Source organism: Dermacentor silvarum, unplaced genomic scaffold (genome assembly GCF_013339745.2).
Source record: "Dermacentor silvarum isolate Dsil-2018 unplaced genomic scaffold, BIME_Dsil_1.4 Seq971, whole genome shotgun sequence".
In the NCBI taxonomy this organism is placed as follows: domain Eukaryota; kingdom Metazoa; phylum Arthropoda; class Arachnida; order Ixodida; family Ixodidae; genus Dermacentor; species Dermacentor silvarum.
This window is the reverse complement of record NW_023607038.1, coordinates 31,583-46,431: the sequence shown is the minus strand read 5'-3', so window position 1 is coordinate 46,431 and position 14,849 is coordinate 31,583. Positions and strand designations below refer to the sequence as shown.

At 47.4% G+C, this 14,849-nt stretch overlaps 1 pseudogene; it reads right to left on the bottom strand.

Annotated features, from left to right (window-relative positions):
• Nucleotides 1-4,979: 4,979 nt before the first annotated feature.
• Nucleotides 4,980-7,714, bottom strand: LOC125942058 (lysine-specific demethylase PHF2-like; annotated as a pseudogene).
• Between the last annotated feature and the right edge of the window lie 7,135 nt (nucleotides 7,715-14,849).

Below are 14,849 nucleotides of genomic sequence, written 5' to 3'. Positions count from 1 at the left end.
CAAGCAAATATTTTGTATTTTCAATCCCGACACGACCATGGTAAACAGCATGAAAGAATTTCAATCGCATCTTACGTCGACGATTATCTAAATGCTCCCAATTCAGTGTTTCCTTTATACTTTCCGCCCCAATAGTCCTGCTGTAATTTCCTGACACAAACCGAGCAGCCAAGTTTTGAATGCTTTCCAATTTATCAATATCTCGCTTTGCTGGGGGATCCCAGACTGTGCAGGCATATTCAAGCAGTGGTCTAACATTGGTTTTGTACAATAATTCTTCAGTAGGTACGGGAAAAGTTTTGGCATTGCGACGCAAAAAGCCCAACACTTTCCCAGCTTTGGCTGCAACGTAATCAACGTGTCTCTGCCACCTTAGCGAAGATGTAAAATAAACACCTAGGTACTTGTAATCTGATACTTGTTTTAAAGGTACGCTGTTCAGATTAAAACTGCTCGTGTGTGGATATTTTTTTCTGGTAAATGTCATGTACACAGTTTTTTTTGCATTTAACTTCACATGCCACTTTATACACCACTCGTTGATTTTCTCTAGATCTTGTTGGAGAACAGCAACATCATCAATGCATTTTACTTCCCTGTATAGCACGCAGTCATCGGCAAATAAACGCATCTGAGACTCTATACCATCAGTTATATCATTTATATATAATAGAAATAACAGTGGTCCCAGCACAGATCCTTGAGGTACACCGGACGTGACACTCGCGATCTGAGATTGAGCCCCGTTAACAATGAAAAACTGCTTTCGTGATGCGAGATATGATCTTATCCAAGATATAACCTGCGGATGTATATTATAAGCTCCAAGTTTTTCAATTAAGGAAGCATGCGGTACAGTGTCAAATGCCTTCTGGAAGTCCAAGAAAGCATAGTCTACTGAGAGTCGATGATCGAGGGATTCTGCTATGTCGTGTGTAAATTCTGTTAATTGTGTAACGCAGGAAAGGCCTTTCCGAAACCCGTGCTGAGCTGGATTAAACAAACAATGTTTATTAATGTGCGCTACAACTGTAGTATACAAAATATGCTCTAAAATCTTACAAGAAACACATGTCAAGGACACTGGCCGGTAATTCGCTACTTCACTGCGTGCGCCTGACTTATAGATCGGCACAACGCTCCCAAGTTTCCACTCGACCGGAAGACAGGACTGTTCTAGAAATTTGTCATAAATTATCTTTAAATATGGCGCGACTGATGTTGCACAGAGTTGGAGAAGTCTGTTTGGCAAGCCGTCGGGGCCACAAGCCTTTGACGCATTTAATCCCAGCAACAACACCTCAATACCACGCGCGGAAAAGTTAATGTGATCCATCTCGCCTATTTCGCTTCGAGGGTCCTGTGTCTTCCCATCAATTCTGACCACTGGGGTAAAGACAGAGCTGAAGTATTGATTAAAATTTTCGGCCTTGGCAATGTCGTCATGTACCGTGTCACCACCAACGACGGAACAGCTACCTTGTCCTTACCATTTCTTACCATGGTTATCCAGCGCGCCCGACGCTTCGCTGCATGAGGCCTAAAGAAAAACGGTAGAATCTTATGTTAGGATTCAGGCCTTCTTGCTCGTGGCAGCCCACGACGCTGCTGTAACTAGAGTTACGCTTTTTCGAGGCTGAGCTACGTCTCTCAGTCTCATCGGCATCGCCAGTTCCTTCTACTTGCTGCATTTCGTCCCACAGCATACGGAGCGTCAGTTTTCGTAAAACTAGGCTGTGGCCAGCTCGCAGCGTGGTCTGTGACAAGCGACTAGTCTTTTCGCATTACCAGGCCAGAAAAAATGCGAATTGACGCAAAACTACGGCTAGAAACCTGATCGCGAATTGGGTATCCACTTGATTCTTGAGAGGAACTGGATCAGTTGAGTCGAAAATCCGAGTTCGATCGGCAACTTTTCCGCCAAACACATTAAAAAAGCAGGAGTCGATACGAGCGCGTCCGCCTCGCGTCTAGCGAGCGGTGTTCCCAGCGTAGAGTCCAGCACGGCCTCCGCCGTGTGGCTCACGCCTTGGAAGAGCTCTTGCGCCTGCAGCAGAACCGCGTTGTGCTGAGCGTTCTCTTGTACGTCAAGATGCTCATCGATGAGCGAGCGGTACTAGTGGCGCACACGGCGCTCCTCGGTGACGTTCATCGCCGCCTGCGACTTGGAGCCCGTATTCCAGATGGTTAAGAAGCATAGCGACGGTTTCCGCAACGTCATTGGGAAGGTTGACGACTGGTTCGCTGATGGCCAACTGTCCGGTGTGTGGTACAGTAGTCGACGAATCTGCATAAACGGCACACGCGGAGAAACCAGGCTCTCGCTCACCAAGTTAAGCAGAGGCAGATGTGGTGGCTTCGAGGGGTAGACAGACACAGTTGTTTGTGGGGAAATTTACTAGCTTATCCTCATGTTGTCTCAATTCATCCTGTTCACGCTTTCGACGTTCGGCTTCAGCCTCGCGGAGTGTCTGAGTGCTTCATCCTATTCCCGCTTTCGACGTTTAGCTTTGGCCTCACGTTGTCTTAGGTCTTCATCCACATGCCGTCGTGCACGTTGCACTTGCACGGCGTTGCTTTTCAGATATGCTGGTCGTGGTTTTTGCTGCAGCGAGCGCCTGCCTATGTCCTCGTTGTGCGGCATTTTTGCGTTCCCTTGCTTCGTCTTCTGGAACCAACTTCCGTGGGCGACCACGTTTCAAAGCTGCCCGCTTATGTAGACGCTTCATTTTCGCGTTCAGTACATGTGGCAACGTAAAGAGTGTCATATCTAAATTGCAACAATTCCTACCAGGCAATCTTACATCACTGGGCACTCGCGAATGCCTGAAAATTTACTTATCTCGTGAAACCACTACACGCTATACCACGAATACACATGTTGCTACTATCGCCGTGTACTTTTGCTTGCCGAATGCTACTATAACCTTTCTTGGTGCTACTTCCGATCATTCCAAACACTGACATGCACTGTCATTGTTAATCCTGCATATCTTGAAGAATCATGCTTCAGACAGGTATTAAATAAGTGCATGGATTATGGTTGCGAAGTAGATTACATATATTTTGAACCAGCATACGTTCCTAGATTCTGCAAGCATTTCGCGCGGGACGGTGACTTCGCTCTGTGCCACGTGCACACTGCGTGCACTATCCAACACTGCGAGCTGAAGCAGGCCTCCCTCGCTACTGCTGGCTTGCTGGCTCGTTGAGATGGCTGAATTAAAAAGCCAGCACACATGCGGTTAGTGTATGTAAAGAAGCAAAAAATAAACATGCCTTATGAATCACCGGTACACATAGTGACAGAACATGTGTAACCTTGACGCAGTAAATACACATCACTTCAAACGCAACTGTGAGACAATTCTTTATTGTCTTGGTCCTGTAGGACAGTGCTTTAAGTAGTCTTTGTACTGCAGTACAACAACAACGCAGATAAAAATTGCTATCCAGTCCAGGCTGTGAAGGTGGTCGAACAGCAAAACTGTAAGCGACAACTACAACGATTTCCCATTGCGACGTACCGAGCAAATTATGTCAGCTGTACTGTTTGAGAGACAATTCTCTAAATCAGCATACAACGCTTGGGCTTTGCACACAACTTGCAGGTTGCACTTTTCAGCCGCTTGATGACGCAATATACAGTCTGAACTTCCCGGGTCAATCATCACGGAGAGCTGGTGAGTACCATTGATGATCGCAGTCTTCAGGAACTTGGATGGACCACTGTCACTTGTTGGGTCCTCATTCACCATGAAGTTCCCAGCAGGGTTTGTTTTTGAACAGTCTGTCGCTATGTGCTCGTACCTTCGACAGCTGTAGCATTTTCGCTCTGACGGATCACGCTTGGGAGGCTCTGGCGTTTGCTTCGGTGGTCCCCCCACCACTTGCTTGATGTGTGACACGTGCATTTGTGATCACTTGCTCGGTTGGACGCGTGGCATTCCAAGATTTTGAAGGCGGAGGCTTCCCACGAGATGTCGCGCTACCTGGGTCACCACCGTGTGGATACTGCTGGATACTGCCCCTGGGATACCCCTGGATACTGCTGCATTCTAGCTTCGGTTATTCGCTCTAGTCTTCGCAAGTCTGCCAGCAATTCGTCCTCGTTCTCGTGATCCTTCGCCGACATTGAGATGCATGCATCTTTAAACCGCAGCCCCACCAAAACTTGCTCTTTGGTATCCTGCATACCGAGGCCCAATGCCTTGCATAACAATGTCTTTTCAAGAAAGTATGCCGTGATGGATTCTCCCTTCATCTGGACTCTTTCTGGCATTTGCTTCCACTTTTCGGCCGTGCTTGTCTGGCCCACAAAAGTATTTTTGAAGGCTATCTTGAAGTCAGCGAGCGTCACCGTCGTCGCAATCCCCCGACATCGGTTTCCAGGGTCGCTTTACCACAAAGGTTTCGGTAAATCCCACTTCTGAGATGTTAAGGAATTCTTCGCAGACTCACATTTTGAACAAATAACTCTTTAATTGAGGAATAAGAGAAAAATAAGAGGAGCAACAACGTGCGTTACGACTGCTTCCATCGCGGGTCGCCCTTCTTTCTTCCCCCCATGTTGCCAGCCTCGCATTTCGATTCCGCTAACATATATATATATATATATATATATATATATATTTATATTAATTAGTATATCTATGTATGCACATCAAATTCTCTATGCATAGCGTAATGTGCCTCATGAAATGCATGTGCTTTACACCATGAAGTCTTGAGGCAATTCGCCTAATTAAAATGTTGATTAGAAGAGGTAGGCGGGTGGGGGGGGGTGCGAAGTGATTTTGTCCGTCAGTGGGGCATGACGAAAAAGTGAGGTATGGCTGAAGAGAACAATATGTACACTCGAAGACAACTATCCGCCGGTTTGGAAATGAAACCGCGAAGCTCCTGATGGCTGCCGTAGGTAAACACAAACACAAAAATATGCATACACACAAGCACACATGCAGAGCGTCTCTTTCTCACTAGATCATCATGTGGATCATGAGAATCTTGCCCAGACGCTGCTTTGGAGCGGCAAAACCTTTCTTCGGCTTTTTCAACATGAAGGCATGTGGAGGCAGGGAGGGCTTTTTGCTGGCCACTGAGGATGTGGACGGGCCGGCTTCAGATTCCTCCATGTCGTTTTCTTTAGATTTAGGCGCCTCTTGTGCCTTCTTGTGGTGATTAGTTCGTTTGAGAGGAGGCTTGTTGGCTAGCTTGGACGCCGTGTCCTCGATGGTGCGCTACACAGACTGCTTTTGCGTTCCCCCTCGTGTGTGGCGTGGTGGTTTTGGGCAGTTTGGAGCAAGCTTGGCTTTGTGATTGCATGCCTCGTCTCGCTCATCGCCCCCGAGGTTTGAACACGCGAAGCTCCGTCGTCCGAGGCTTCCAGTCCAGGGTAAACATAGTCGTCGTCCGCGTGGCACTCCGTGAGGAGAGACTCCTCGAGGTATTCTTCCTCGCCGTACCGTATCCGGGAGGCGGCAGAGCCAAAGGGAGTGGGCCGCTTGAGCGTGGGCGTCGGGCCAATCCTTCCGCGCGGTCCGGCCAACCCCTGTGTCAAGCCCGTGCTCAACGGACCTACCTCTAGAAGCTCCTGTGCTGTGGGGTCCATGAGTCCAACCCCTTCGCACGGCCCAAAGGTGAACGCACTCTTCTGCATGGATAGCATGCCCGGGATCCTGTCCAACATCGACAACGATGCTCGGCCACCGCCCAACTCTTATTGAAGACTAACTCGTGTGCTGTCATTGTCAACGGCAATGCTGGACGCCAGCAGCAAGTCATCGATGGTTCCGTTGTTCGGGACGTCAGCAGTGTCCTCTTCACTGGCCGCCGTCTAGGGAACCACAGATCTGCTGGGCAGCCTTGTTGTGCTGGCAGCCTTGTTGTTTGCTGTAGCTGCTTTCTCCAACTTGCGCTTGCCATTGACTGAAAACCGAAGCTTGACAGTACGTTACTTGCTGTCCTGGGACTCCATCACAGGTGACGTGGTTCCAGCCGCGCCTGCTGCAACCTCCCCCCCCCCCCCGCGAAGTTGCCCATGGAGGCGTTGATGCTGAACGTGGAGATGGGCGGCAGATCTGGGGTTGCGGGAATAGCCGCGGCTCGCTCGTAGGAGCGGCGTGGCTGCGGTGGCGGGTTCTCGTCAACCACCAGGCCGTCATCGTCCGAATCGTTGAAGTCATACACCGACTCCTTGTGCAGCGGCTTCACAGGTGGCAGTGCCGGGGCTGGTTTCTGTTTCACTATTTTTGCCTTTTTTGTGGCTGCCTTGGCCTTGAGTCCATCGGTGATTTCTCCCTTTGCTTTGCCCTTGGTCTTGATAGGCAGGTTCACCTTGCTGTTGATGCCCTGCTCGGAAGCCCCACCGCCCCTAACAGGCGTCACATTTTCCTGTACTGCAGCGGCAGCAACCACCACTGTCTTGGCAACGTTTGCGGGTCACTGCTTGCCCTTCTTGGTTTCTTTCTCAGCCTTAACCTTGCCATTCAGCTTGTTGTCTGCTGTTCCGACTTCCTTAGCCATACCCTTAAGGAGCTTTGGAACATTGCTCCCACTTGAAATTGCATCGAATTTAGAGTTAGGCTCTTAAGCCCACTTTTTAAGTGCGGTCATCAAGGCCTTCGCTCCAACAATCAGGAAGCTCGGGTTCTGGAACTCGGATGCTATTCTGCTTCTCCGCTGTTCGATGACGTACGATGCGGCGAACCAGTGGGTCGGCTCGAATGAGGGGAACATGTACTTATTTGAAGCAGGGCCAGTGTTTTGTACACGTCTTTATTCGCATTTTTGCGCTTAAAGGGCTGCGGTGAATTGTTTGGGAAGTGGGGTAGGTGAAAAGACAAGGGAGACAGTGGTGATAGGGGAGACCTAGCTATCTACATCATGTAGCGTGATGCGGTCGCTGGTACGGCGGAAATGAAGAAGCCTGGTCCCAGTGGCTGGAGCCTCAGGATCATCCAAGAATTCATACAGTGACTGCCATAGCTCGTTGGCGGTCACAGCGCTGCTGTGCCTTGGTAGTGCCCAGGTCTGGATCGAGGTCTGTTGCCATTCCGTTTTGAGCGAAGCAAGCGCCTGGGGCCAGATGCAGCGGGCAGTCCGAGATTAAGTCTTCGAGGTCCGTCCGGGTGTTGCAGGTTCTGCAGTCACCCGCGTGTGAACGTGCCAGGCCACGTGGATCTTCCTTTCTGCGAAAACGCTGCACGATGAAGGGAGTAAGGAGGCTTCAAGTCTGTACCTGCCGGAGTAGAACCTGCAGCCGGCGAGTAGCAGCCTGGGAGGGAAAGAGAGGAATGTCCATGGGATTGGATCTAGTGAGGAGATAGCTGCTTGTGAAAGACAAAATGGAACATCTGATATTTTATACTGTGCAATAGCTGTGAAGCACTTGACAAGATAAAAATTTCAACAGGCATCCTTGTTGCTCTGCACCTTTAAAACGGGATGATAAATGATTTGATGTCAACTTTCTGTCGCGCATAAACCAGAGATGTGAAATATACTTCGCAGCCACTCTATGAAAGTGAGCCCAGCTTTAACTTGTGGCTTGTATTCAAAGTGACACTTCGGGCATTTCTTACAGTGCCTTCACCAAAGCCTTGCGGCTAGGCAGAACAGCCACAGCCGGAGCAAACAACTTGTTGACAGTTGTGACTAGTTCGGTCAGGGCACCGCAGGGAAGGCGGCGACTGCTTGCAAAGTTCACCAGCATGCTGATCGCTTCAGCAGCGGTTGTCGTGGAATGTGACAGTGTGTCCAATGCAAATTTTGCCTCGCCTCTCGACAGAGATCCTCTTCAGGAGAGACAGGCAAGTCATCGTCTTCACTGTCAATGCTTGAACTACTACCTCTAGCAGCGATCAACCTATTCTTGAGACGGTATGGTTGGAGCAAACCAGCAGGAGGTGTGATGCTGCCGATCGAGCCATTTGAAATGTATTTGTCATCGGAGTCACTGTCACTCCAGGGCTTCTCATCTACCCATGGGTGTATGTCGTCATAATAAAAAGGTTCCCTGCGTTTTGCCCACTGCAGCAAACCACGTGGCACTACATAGCTACTATCTGAAGCATATGACACATCATCAGCATCGGATGGAGCGCCCTTTCGCTTCCTTTGTTTTGGCTTTGACTGTGGACGCCCCTTGGCTGCCGTCGTCTTCTGTTTCCCAGTGCTGTTAGAAGCCGCAGTTTGGCCTACAGAACCGAGTATTTGAAGGACGACCCGCTCGTTTAGCTCCTTGTGCTGCGATGCTGGACTTTTCTCCACCACTCAATACATTGCCCATAGTGCGCTTAGCAGGTGGGCCTTGTTCTTCCAGCTGTTGAGGCCCTGACATGGTAGCGTCGAGGGCAGGTGCACGGCCTCGCTTGTTGCCCTTGGCCAGCTTCGTTTAATTCTAGACTGTCACATTAGATGCATCCACACTCTTGCCAGCATTGGCAGTCACACCAGGCTGCTTGGAGCGTGCTGATGATTTTCTCTTTGGCTGCAAAAGGTTCTCCTCTCCAGTATTCGATGCATCAGCTGCACCTCTTTCAGCCGCCGGGCATTGATTGATTGGCACGCCGCTGCAGCACAGCTGTGCCAGCACCAGCCTTGCGAGTAGCTGCACGACCACGCTTTGCAGCCGGCTTTCCAGTTAACTTCGAGGCTCCTGCACTGTCACCAGCTTCGGTCAGTGCACCAGCAGACTTAGAGTGGGCCGACGGTGAACGGACCAGGCTTTCGGTGTTCTGCGCTCATTTTGTCTTCGCCACAAGGGCCTGGGGATTTGCTGCACGCCCTCGTTTTCCCGTCTTGAGAGCTGCCTCTACCGTTACTGTGGAGTTGTCCGTGCCGCCGCCGGTTGGCTTGGAACAGCTTGGGCTTTCGGAGGTTCCGTTTCCGGGATTTGAGGCTTTGACTGCGGCACGCTTAATTGAAGGACCCCGCGCTGCACGCCCTCGCTTTGCAGCTACGGCCGGCTTCACCGACTTCTCGGCACCTGCGTTGCCTCCAGTCATGTCCTGTGCAACGGATGGCTTGGCTCGGGCCGAGGTTCGACCTTTCACCTCTGAACAGTCGGGCCTTCCAGGAGTCATTAGATCGTCGCCTTTGTTCAGCGCCGCTGCCGGCCCAGCTGAAGGTGCGACAGACGTAGAGTTCTCTATGGTACTGTCGGTGACGCCAGGTTGGGGGCACTGCCGACGCCCAGACAACGGGCCAGCGGTGCTGGACTTTGCGGTAGTTGGACCAGAAGAACGTCGAGCGGTCTACCGCTGTCGCGCCGACGATGCTTGGTCGATGTCGCTGGGCTCAGCCGTGGTCGCGCCGCCTTTCGTCACATTCGCCTTCCTCCTCGGCATGACGCAATGAAAGGAAACCGACAGCGTGAAACGAACGTGGCGATTGAAACAAAGCTGCTGCTAGGGCAACAACATGCGCGGACGACCACATGCTTAACAAGCCAGCGCGGGAAATTCATTGCACGGGAGTCATGCAAACATGGAGGAAGAAAAAAGCTGAAAAAAAAACAAAAAACGGAACAAAGCGCGCTGCATTCGGCCAATGTTGCCGTGCTTGCAGGTAATCTTGCCGTACACTGTTAGAAAAAAGTCCCGTCATGTTACGGTATAATAGCCTGCAAACACTTGATGCCAGGAAGTTCCCGTAATGATACATGACACTACTGCAGCCGCAGTTACCAACGAACAGTACTAATGCCGTAACTCAAGAGACTACTTTTGAAGCCGTAGTTTTCCTTAATCTTACCAATCCCGTACCACAAGCAAAAACCTCTGAAATCGTACTTATTTAGCAACATTACAAATGCCGTACCGCAAAAAACTACCATTAAAGCCGTAGTACCTCCCAACGTTGCCGACACCCTACTACGAATGAAAACTTTTAAAGCGGCCATTACCTACCGACATTGTCAATATCGCACAATGGGTGAATGTTTATATCTATATGTAACATGCAAGTTCAGGGTCGGAACCGTAACTGGCGCATGAGGGATCTCACCTGTGAGAAATTGTGACTGTAATGACATCGTCATGAATTTGTATGGTTGCTGTGCTGTAAAGCAGCTTTCATGAATAATGTAAACATCATAAAATAATGCAACATAAGTAGATGGAAGAAAAGGAATCGCCACACTAGCAATTGCTACAGGCACTCATGTGCGACTCATTTCCTTCTGTCTTGTGCAGCATTCCCCATTGTTGTAGCCTTCTGTTAAATAGTCCAGTTAAAGTAGAACTCGTACTCATGGAAGTCATAAAGTCGGGTCCATTAGAAAATGAAGATATTCGGCAGAATAATGAACAAACCATCTTTTTGGTTCTTGTAGCGTAAGGAGCTAAACTTTTGTTGGTGAGCTTTCTCCTTTTCTGTCTTACACCACCAAATGTGTTTCATGCAGTAATAATTGGTACTCCATAAAGGGTACATGAACACTTTCTCGATACTCTGGAAAAAAGACAAACACAAGAAGGTCGATTTTCAACAGTGTATTTGAAGAACATGAACCTCAGCCAGAACATGAGCCCATCTTCGGCCATCAGAGGAGCTGAACATGAAAAGCAAAAAATGTAAGTCAGTACCTGAAGTCAACCAAGCAATAATAAAAGACTCACAGAGCTCAATTTCTTTTTGAACGACGCAATCTCTGCGCACGCCTCCAGAGCTTTATTTAGAGCAGCCACCTTTGCTCCTTTTCATTTGCTGGCGTGTACCTTCCTCTTCAGATATGTCCACGAGTTATCTGGAATGAATATTAGATAGGCAAGTGAGAAATGCAATTAAAAACAGTCATGCAAAAACCCATTGCGGTAACTAAATTATAATTCCAGGTTGATTCCGCATCCTCTACTAAGCTTGGCACCTAATTTCAGTCCCTACCAGTAGATACATGCAGATCTCAGCATCTACAGACGATCATCTATCCAAATCTTGGCACTAATGCCTAGGCTATTCCACGCTGCAGTGGAAATATGTGCAGCCATGACGGCATCCATGTAATGAACAGCTTGTATATGTATAACAAGTATAACAGGCATAATCAGTGATGGACCAACTAAAATCTTTGTTCTTATGTATGCAAGAAATGATGTGATTATGATAACTTTCAGCTTGAAACTGCCAAATCTCGCAAAGAAAAAGTGATACTTTCAATGTAACACGATGCAGAAAGATGGCATGTCTTCCTGATGGAGAAGTCAAAGTCAGCATAATGAAAATAAAACGCCAAAGACACTAGTCCAATAAATCTGCCTTGTGTTCATTTTCTTGAGTAATATTGTTTACAGGCAATGCTATCTGTGCAATAAAGGTAAGGGAGATTGAGCACACCAATACATGTCACTGTAACTTGCACATACAACTTGCAAAGTATACTGCCTAGCCTCACATGCTTCCTTCAGATCATTACCTGCTTTTTGTAGTTAAGCTGTAAAAATGGCAAGACATAACAGACAAGGTAATAACACGCAGTGTTACCTTGGCCAGTCTTGCCTAGAAGAGACTTTTACAGAAAAAAAAGTGGACAACTGCCAACTGTAGCACACATTTTACAGCCAGTAGGGCCTATATTCACCCTTGTTCTTAGTGCTACATAGCACATGTTATAAAAAGCCAGGCGATTAAACAAGTTAATAAAGTCTATCTATTGCAGTACGTAGCTGTGTTGTGTGTTAGCTCTCTAGAATACCCACTATTTGCTGTGTTCAAATAATTTATTAATTTTCTCGAACACCCCTGTCATATTATTAGATGAGGGATGGGCTTCTTTTCGATAAAGAAAAGGTTCTTCTATAATGGCCTTGCAATGGTACGGTTTGATCGGCGGTCGTCTGAACAAATTCAGGCACAAAGAACTATCTGCAGACGGAAGATACATGGTCTTATACTAGACGCGCAATGGCGCTGTAGCAATGTACAGGCGATATTGCAGTTAAGAGAGGAAGAACTTGAAATACCAAAAAACCCTGAAAATTGTGTGTCTTATTTCTAAGTCGTCAAAGTTAGTCTGTAAGGACATGCTACCATAGTAGAAATACTCGTTATAAACGAATATAGCCGTAGAGCTTTGAATACATATTCGAGGGTCCCAGACTAGACTGGAACATTTTTATGGTACTTTTATCGAATATGCTAGCAGTTTTACAGAAAGTGGTGCGAGTATCCAGCAACGATGCAAGTAATCAAGAAACAGTGTTAACTTTCTTGCTTATTTTAGTGCGCAGGCACTACTAGCCTACCAACCTGGATTTTGCCTCTGTCTGTGAAGTCTTGTAAGGTGGGAAAATTCCACCGCATACACCCAGGACAACCACAAATAGACGAGACAAGCAGCTGTCCTGCGCATTTGCTCTGGAATTTTCCCACCTTACAATGTGATGTACCAACTAGCCCCAACAGAAGTTTTATGAATGAAGCCTATTGAGGATAATCAATGGGTTTTAATGGCGCAAGGGCAGCTTTGGTCAAAGAGCGCCAAGTCGATGAATACATTCAATGATTTTTAATATAAATACAAAAGTCGTACAAGAATGGCAAGGATCAGTGGCGCACTGACGGGGGGGGGGGTCGGGTGTTGTAACCCCCCCCCCCCAAGGCCGATTTAACCCCCCCCCCCACACGCATCCAGCCGTACCCGTTCAACGTGTACCTTCACCGCTGTGTTCACATTGTCAGTACAATTCAGGAGGTGGCTTGACGCTGAATTTTTCTGATTAACAAAAACACTCTATCACTGTCTTGTATTTATGCATTCACTCTTAAATTACTTTGAGTAAAATGCTCAAGAAATAAACATAATCATCCTTGGTATCATTATACAATTATTAGGCATTTTATTTGCTGTTGGATTCCTCTGGCTTAAAGCAAGGAAATTGCATATTATGCAAAATGCTTGCTTCCCCCCCCCCCCCCACACACACAAACATTTAACCCCCCTGGCAGAGATCCTGGGTGCGCTACTGGTAAGGATGTTGAAGTGTGCTGTATAAAGGGGTAAAAATCTCGTAGTGGCAAAGGTGTAAAAGGCTTAGCTAAACAGCGGTGTTACTGTTATATGAGGCATTTCAACTGTGCATGGGTTATAAAGACAAATATTGGTGACTGAGCGATCACTTGTTTTATCTAATATGCTATGTATATGTTATGCAGATTATCTGTAGTTGTCAGTAAGTATACGCGATAAAATATTTGCCTTTAAGCCATCAGCAAGTACTTTTACCATGCGAAAAAGCTACGAGACCTCGAGGCATTCAATACCTCCAGCTCCTCACGTATGTGATGGAGCATGGTCGTTTTGGATTGCAGTACACAGTGTTTAAGAGCTGGACATCGGCAAGGTATTTAAAAACTCTTTTGACACTAAACATAGAGTGTCATGGGATAAAAGTAATGCAAGTTGAGACGGTATATTATGTGTTTAAAGTTCTCTAAAATGCTGTACTCTTGTTTGGTGAAGTCTTGGACATTCAATTAAGGTGTGCCAGACAGTGAGTAGTTCTCAACATTTTTCGCATATGGGTGGTTGTGTGCCTGTTAACAGGTGTGTGTGTGCTGCGTATGTGTGTCCTATACGTAGCCTGCGCAGTGTGGTTTCTGTTAGTCTTGTGACTTTTTGCTTGTAAAATTTGTCTAGTTGTGGCTTTATTGTATGTAATTTGTTTTCCGTTTCTTTATCCCAATGGGACTGCCAGTGCTGGCATAGCCGGTTACGGGTGTAAGGTTTAATATTTCGACTAGGGACTGCAGTAAGTTCAATGTCAGCGCGTAGAGCAGCTTCTCTAGCACTCTGATCAGCCGTCTCGTTTCCTGCTATGCCGAATGCCCCGGTGCCCAGCATACCACGAGGGAACTCTTCATTGTAAGCGTTATAAATGGATTTTAGCAGGTGATTCAAAGCAGGGTTGTCTCCTACCTTTCCCAAAGCTAGTGCAGTTATGACACTTAGCGCGTCTGTGTAGATAACAGCTTTTTGTATCCTATGTTGTCGTATATGATCCACAGCCAGTCGGATACCATATGCTTCCGCAGTGAATATGCTGCAGCTTGTACTGAGAGTTTTTGAAATATTATAGTTGTGACTATGTGAAGCGCTTGAGACTGCCTTGAGCGTCTTTGAGGCGTCTGCAAAATGGGACGTTGCGTTGTACGGCAGTGATAGGAAGTGTTTCATAGTAGCCTCGCGTGGCTCGTTTTTCTTGTCAAGCGCTTTAAAGGACATGTCACACAGAACTGGGCGGAGGCACCAAGGAGCAATGAGATCAGTACGCCCAGTTGCGTGGAGATCTGAGAAACTATACCCAAGTGTTTCGGCAACAGTTGTGATAGCCAAAGGGAGCGGCTAAGCTAGTGATGGCCTATTCGTGTACAGCTGTTCCGATGTTCGATTATTCATTAGCGTTCTGCACGGGTGTTCTCTCTGAGCTAATATGTTGAGGGCATATGTAATTCCTCAATATGTTCTCGGATACACCAAGGGCCATTGATTGAACTCTGCATAGAGGCTTTGAAAAGCGCTAGTCCGAAAAGCACCAGTAGCTGCACTGTAAAAAAAAATCCGTCAAATGACGGGAAATTTTGGCAGCTCTATTTCCAAGCATTTGACCGTCAATGTGACGGCAGGCCGTCATTTCTAGATTACAGCGTTTTTAAGTCATTTTGAAGCCTCCCATGTCAACACGAAACACAACCTAGCCATCAATTTGACAGTATTTTGCCGTCAATGTGACTACATGTTGTCATATTAAAATGACGGTTTTTTATCATTTTAACGTCTCGCGCATCAACGTGAAATACAACCTAGTTGTCAATAAAAGTTCACCGTCAATGTGACTCCATGTTGTCAT